This window comes from Odocoileus virginianus, chromosome 2 (assembly GCF_023699985.2).
Source record: "Odocoileus virginianus isolate 20LAN1187 ecotype Illinois chromosome 2, Ovbor_1.2, whole genome shotgun sequence".
NCBI lineage: Eukaryota > Metazoa > Chordata > Mammalia > Artiodactyla > Cervidae > Odocoileus > Odocoileus virginianus.
This window is the reverse complement of record NC_069675.1, coordinates 26415618-26422656: the sequence shown is the minus strand read 5'-3', so window position 1 is coordinate 26422656 and position 7039 is coordinate 26415618. Positions and strand designations below refer to the sequence as shown.

Genomic DNA, 7039 nt, shown 5'->3' with positions numbered 1-7039 from the left:
TTATATACTAGTAACCTGTGTAAAACAGCCTAACATCAATCACATTTCAAATGCTCAGTAGGCACATATGCCTAGTGGCTACTAAATTGGACTGTGCAGGTCTAGACTGTAAGCCGCTTAAAGGAAGGGATTGCATTTTGTAGCACATTTACTACTTGGAAATTGCTTTAGAGTTTGTAGGCCTTCTCTCATATGTCACCTCCTTTGATCCTTACTGTTGTCTGGTGAAGCTGATACAGTTATTAGCATTAATAACTAATAAGCATTTTATAGATGAGGAAGCTGAGGCTTTGGAGAGATCAAGTGGTTGCTCAAGGCCATAGCATAAGTAGTTCCAGAGCTAGGATTCAAACCCAAATATGAGGTTGCAAAGAGTTGGACACGACCCAAGAGACTAAGCACAATAGCATTCCAGTTCTGAGTGCAGAGGGAGGGCTACCTGGGCAGCTACCTTCACTTATTGGTCCATTCACTTGTTACTCATGAGTTAATTACTCTGGGTGAAGGCTCTGTGCCTGCTGCTGATGTTAACTAGGCATCACCCTTGCCCATCTTAAAAAGAGACAGAAATGGAGGTGGTTTCTCTCTCTCTCTGTTTCTTTTTTGGCTTGAGAGAAAGTTGAGGATTTTGGAGGATGACTCTAGCATTACTGACAGCATCTTTATCTTTTCATCTGTAGGCCTGCTTCAACATATCCGGTGAACCAGGGCGGGGTGCATTCCTGCATTTCAGACTGTGTTTCCCCCCAGTTATCTTCTGATTCCAAGAGTCCCCTGCCCAGCTTCTTTCCCCCTGGATCTGTATCCCCCAGCTGAGCCTGGAGATGATTATCACACACTCTCCATTGGACCTGGCTTTAGCCAAACTAAACAGGGTTCTCTCTCCTGTATGGTGATCTTGGCTCATTGTTTTTAAGAAGGGACACCTTGTTTCCTTTCCTGACAAGGATTCTCAATCTGGGAGCCTCGGACCCTCTGCTGCCGGGAGAGATTGGTCTGTGCTGCTCTGGAGGGAGCCTGATCTCCTTGCCAAGCCCTTGGCCACACGCTACTCATCAGAAGTGTTGGGTGATAGTTGTAGAAAATTAGTGAAGGGAATCCCAGACAAGAAAGCAGGTAAGTGAGTTGCTGGAGGCAGAACTGGAGCCCATTATTGAACGCTGGTGGTCGCTTGGAAATGCAAAGTGGAGGCAGCTTTGGGGCTGAGGACTGAGCAAGGGGCAGAGTCTGAGACCCCTGAGCTAAAGCAGACAGTACCATAGACAGAGCCCTGGATAGGACCTGAGGCTCAAGAAGGAGGGGCCCTTCTGCTGCCAGGAACAAGGACCGATGTTCTGTGTACCCCTCACTCTTGGTGTGCTGCTATACAAGAAATCAGAGTCCTGCGGATGAAGGAGTCTTAGAGATCAACTGTTGCGATCCCCTAACTGAAACCATCTCCCACACGGTGGGTGCAGTCCATGCTCCCGGAAGGTGTCTGGCGGGGGGGGGGGGGGGGGGTTTGTCCCTTGCAATATTTGGGACATACTAAACATTATTCATTATTTATCTTAAATTCAAATTTAACTGGGTATCCCATATTTTTATTTGCTAAATTTGGCAACCTTATTGAGGAGGTGTACCAGCAGAGGAATGGAGGGTTCAGGGGCAGGGATTTCTACCATTTCAATAAGACCAACTCGGCTTTTAGCTAATTGAAATAGACAGACAAAACAACTCCCCGCTCTGTGTTCTGTGAGCAAGGGAGACGCCTAGGTGTTTACTGGAAGAGATGTAGGCATAGTGCTATTCATGACCAGGGTTATTAACTCTCCCCAGATAAGTCAATCCTAAAGGAAATCAACCTTGAATATTCATTGGAAGGACTGATTTGAAGCTGAAGCTCCACTATTTTGGCCACCTGATGTGAAGAGCCAGGTCGTTGGGAAAGACCCTGATGCTGGGAAAGATTGAAGGCAAAAGGAGAAGAGGGCAGCAGAGGATGAAATGTTTAGATAGCAATACCGACTCGCTGGACATAATCTGAGCAAACTCTGGGAGATAGTGAAGGACAGAGGAGCCTGGTGTTCTGCATTCTATGGGGTCACAAAGAGTTGAACATGACTTAGCAACTGAACAGCAGATTAGTCAAAGTTGCATTAGAGGAGGAGTATAAATCTCTCTTGAAGACCAGCTGAGGTGTTGTGTTGCTGTTGTTTTAAGGAATTGATCCTCATGATGGTGAGTTACTATTGAGGAGAAGACAGCCACATCCAGGAAAGGGATGTCTCACTGTCATCTTCCCCTCACGTTGCAGGAAAACCTTAAGACCAGAGCGCACCCTCCCTCGTTCCATAGAGAGCAGATACTGGGCTGGGAAGAGGTGCCAGGACAGTCAGAGTCTAGAGAGTCTGAGTCTTCACTGCTAGAGTCTGTGAAGTTTGCAAGATAAGGGGATGGATCTTAGGGGTTAGGAATTGATAATTGAATGGAGATAGATGGGGCTACTGAGGAAAGGATGTCCAACCCATGGACAGGAAAGGGCTTAAGGGAAGTGAGGGGAGAAGAGGGCTGGGAAGGAGGAAGCATCCTCATCACCCATTCAGTAGAGTGTGGTCCCTTATGTGAAACAGAGGAGCAATGTGTGAAACATGGAGCTCAGAATTGTATTGTCCACCCCACCCCCCAACACATGGCCTGACTTTTATAGCTTTGGATTAATTACCTGATTTCATCAGCAAAGAAGAGTTCTGGACCTTCAAAAGAGTCAGTAAGGATTCAAGCAGGAGAAGGCAGGTGAGGCAAGTCCAGAGTGGGTTGGGGGCAACTACTTTCCTAGGTTCTTGATGGGTGTGGAGGGCCCTCTCTTTGGACTTCCCATTCACGTGGAATATCTTCTTGTAGAAACAGCAGGGCAGAGCCTTCCAAAGCCCATCCTCTGCCCAAGAAGGAGCCAGAGATGGGCCCCTAAGGGACTGAAAGGAAGGCACCTATCTCGTGGACCTTGAGCTTTAAATACAGGGCTTCCGTGTGACATTTCAATTTGAAGAAAGGATTCTATGGCTAAAATGGTCTGGAAAAACATTGTTTCCCACAGAATTCCCAGTGAGTCGTCTTATTCTACTTTGGGAAAACAACCATCTGAAAAATAAAATTGTGTAGCAACTCACTCAGACATGACATGATCAAGTGTTGGCTCCATTACTGGTTGTTGGGAAACATTTGGCTGCTGTGTCCAAACTGATATGTTTACATAGGCAGTATCTTGATAACTAGTTACTGGTGTCCTGTGAGCAAATTGTTGGTGTCTGAGTCATTCTTGGTGATTACTTAACAAGTGATCATTCTTAAAATTTTCATTCTTGCAGTGGAACACATGGATTGCCACAACCCCATTGGAAGCATTTTTCCTTCTGTCATCAGTATTACGCTCTGCGGAGAGCTTCTTCCAGCCTGACAGAGGACAGGTTTTGCAGGTTGCCGAGGAGCTAGATTGATTTTAGAGAGCCTGGAATGCCACGTGGAGTTTGGACTTGATGTTGAGATTTTAAACAATCCCATGCTGTTGATGACCCCATGTTAGATTTACCTTGCCATGCAAAAAAGAGAAACATTCCACACTTCCCCATCCTGTGACCTTTCTCACTTGAAGCTCCGGCAACTTGCAAAATCTGTCATCTGTCCTGGGCTGCAAGAGGCCCTGACTTTGCCTGTGGCCCCTGGGAGTCCAGATGTTTTCACTGCAGGGAAAGGAGCTCATTTGAAAAAAAAATCCAGTTGTTTGTAATGTGAAGTAATTTTCTCTTGAAATCAATTAGCGTCTCCTAATTCCTCTGCATACAATTGCTTTCAAAAATAAACTCCACGTTCCATGTCTTTTTATGCATTTTATTTTTAAACAGGTTCAGACTTTAGCTTTTAAGTAGCATAGGATCCCAAAGCACAAACTCCTTCCTCACCACAAATGTGAGGATTTATATGTGAAATTCTAGATTGATTAGAATCCAATTTATGTTGTTGTTGAATTAGTTGGTGCTGCTACCAACAGACTCTCCACTGTCATTTCCAGGTGAGAGAGAAGTGAAAAAACACTTGTGCTTCTAGATAATCTGTGGGATTCTAAGTGGAGAATTGAGACATAGTTAAGCCAAAGGAGGCCTACCATATAGGTCTAGTTAATCTTTGGAATATTTGTACACTTATATTCATAACAGCATTATTCACAATAGCTAAGGCATGGAAGCAATCTAAGTCTCTACTGACAGGTAGATAGATAAGCATACAATATTATATATTAATTATGTAATAATTAATATTACTATCTTATTCATTGGCCCTAGAAAGGCAATTCTGACATACGCTACAACATGGATGAACCTTGAGGATGCTCTAGTAAGTGAAATAAGCCAGTCACACAAAGACAAATACTGTATGATTCCACTTCCATGAGGTACCTAGAGTCATCAAATTCATAGAGACAGTGGAATGGTGATTGTCAGGGGCTGGGAGAGGAAGGAATGGAGAGATGCTGTTTAATGGGTACAGAGTTTCAGTTTTATAAGATGAAAAGAGTGTGGATGATGATGGTGATGATCTTGTGATGATGATGCAGGAGAATTTGCTCTCAGGAGTCCCACTCCACATGCCAGCATGATGTAGGGACACCCGGGTAATTCAGTGCCCTGAATATAAGTCTGGGGTTCAAATCCCTCTCAGCCATATAACCAGTAAGGAATCTGGAAGAAAAGACTTAAGCTTTCTGAGCCTCAGACTCCTCATCTGTAACAAGGGATGTATCAGGCAGCTCTTACTGAAAAACAAATTACCTGAAAACAGGGTGGCTTATGACAAGAAGCACTTAGTAATGTCTAGGATTCTTTAGATTAGCTGAGTGTTTCAGGCCTGGGCTGCCTCAGCGGTGGCTGGGTAGCCTAGGATAGGCTCACTCCTGTGTCTGTGGCCCTACCTGGGATAGCTGGGACAGCTGGGGTCATCCCCTTGTGGTCTCCCATCTTCCAGGAGGCTAACTTGTACTTGATCACATAGCAGTGAAATGGTTTGAAGCAGCGAGAAAAGGCACATCTGATACACAGTCATGTTCAAGACCCTGCTTGCATTGTGTTTGCAAAGGCCTCACTGGCCCCAGCCAGAAAATAGCCAATACCAGATTCAAAGGATGGAAAAACAGATTCTACCTTTGGATGGGGGTTGAGGTACAAAACACTGTTTTTTTTTTTTTTTTCTTGTGAGCTACCGCAAAGGTTAATAACAAATCCTACCTTAGTAGGCTATTATGAGGCTCATATAAAATAAGGCTCTTGGCATGGTCTTCGCACACTGTAGGCCTTCCATGAATGTGCATTTCCTTTCCTCTTCCATCTCCTTCCTGATGAAGAACACATCTTTCTGAAAGACATGATGGATCTGTTGACTCTAATTCCATTCTCTTTCAGAACACATGGAAATTGAAGCCATGTGGGACTTAACAAGAGATCAAATAGTGCCTTAAATATCCCAGGGCAGCAGCCCTGTCCCCAGAGCCTGGGGGCGGCTCCTATGATGGGGCCTGCCTTGCCTGGTGCTCTGGGCCCCTCTTCTCCCAGCCTGCTAAAGGTCGGGCTTTCTTTCATTACAAATTGCTCATAAGCACACATATCCCCAGATGCCCGCATAAAAACTGGTATTAAAGTTGTGTAATGGTGGTGTGAGCCTTGTTACGATTAGGGCAGCAATAAGCCATTCCCCAGAGCTCAAGAGTCTAGCAGAAAAAGCCCTGGGAACCTGCACACACTCCCCCATGCAATCTGACCTCCCACCCGCCATACATCTGGAGAGAGAAAGACACTGGGCTAAACAATCTGATGATGAACTGGTTATCAAGGGAGTAAGAATCAGTGGGAGACAGGGCTGTCTGGGGAGACAAATGCTGAGAGACAGAAAACAAGCATAAGAGATCTTCAAGGGGCTCTGTGTACAAGTTGTTTTTCTGAGGCACCACAGTATTTGGCACCTTTCAGGGAATACTATGCCCTGGACTTGGGTGACACCTCACAGGGAACCAGCCTTCTTGTTCTTGCTGGGTATTATCAACACCCCAGTGAGCTTGGCAGGACCCTTAGTCACATTTTACAGATGTGGATATTGAGGTTTCAGAACCCAGGGGTCTCATTCATTTCTCAGGAATGCTCTTTCCTCTGCCTCTGGTGGGCCCCTCCTGCTTCTTGATCTTAAAACAGCTGTAGTCACTGATGATAATAGTGCTAATGAAACATTAGTTAACGACCTCCGTAATATGCACACGTTACAAGAACGTGTGTGCTGTGTATATATATATATATATATATATATAGACGATAAATCATCCTTGGCCTCTTGCTACCATACCATCCAGAGTTTTTATGATGGCTGATGCAAATCTCATGACTGATACTAGGCTTAATGGAAAGGAAGAGTTACAAAATTCCAAACCTGGAGGGTAAAAGAAGTTGCAGGTGAGGAAATAGGCCACTGCTCCTTAGGACACTGATCAGAACCAGAATGGAAGAGAAGGCAAGGCTTTGGAAGGCTATGGTAATTATGATAATAATATTTAACATTTATTAAACCTTTGCGGTGTGCCAGAAACTGTGCCCAAGTTTGGCATGCACCTCATGGTCACCTCCCTCACCAACCCCCCGCCCTGGTATGCATTACCACCATGTTTAATGCTTCCTCATTTCTACTTCTCTTCTCTTGGGTACTGCTTGATTATGCTTTCCATACCTCCATACTGGAGGCAGGGCCATATGGCTAGTTTTGACCAATGATTGGTGAGTAGAGCTGATGTACATTGCTTCTGGGTTGAAGCATTTAATAGTCTCTGTGAGTCCCTCCAGAGTCCCATTCCGATTTGGATGCATGTGATAGACAGCAGTGGCACGTGGTTGATTTAGCCTGGATTATTGAGCTTCTGTGTAGGGGGGCACTTGTCTTCAGAGGTCTCTGGACCCATCGCCAACTTTGCTTGCATAAAAAATAAGCATTGGTTGTTTTAGTACATTAAAATTTGGGAGTTGTTTGT

General features: G+C 44.9%; 1 long non-coding RNA gene across 2 annotated transcripts; it reads left to right on the top strand.

Moving 5' to 3' along the window:
* Positions 1 to 2109: 2109 nt before the first annotated feature.
* Positions 2110 to 3832, top strand: LOC110143561 (uncharacterized). 2 transcript variants are annotated; one of them, XR_002315611.2, is made up of 3 exons: positions 2110 to 2220; positions 2718 to 2775; positions 3348 to 3832. It is a non-coding gene; the product is annotated as an uncharacterized lncRNA (long non-coding RNA). The 2 variants fall into 2 exon arrangements; XR_002315609.2 differs by lacking the exon at positions 3348 to 3832 and adding an exon at positions 2884 to 3126.
* The last annotated feature ends 3207 nt before the right edge of the window (positions 3833 to 7039 follow it).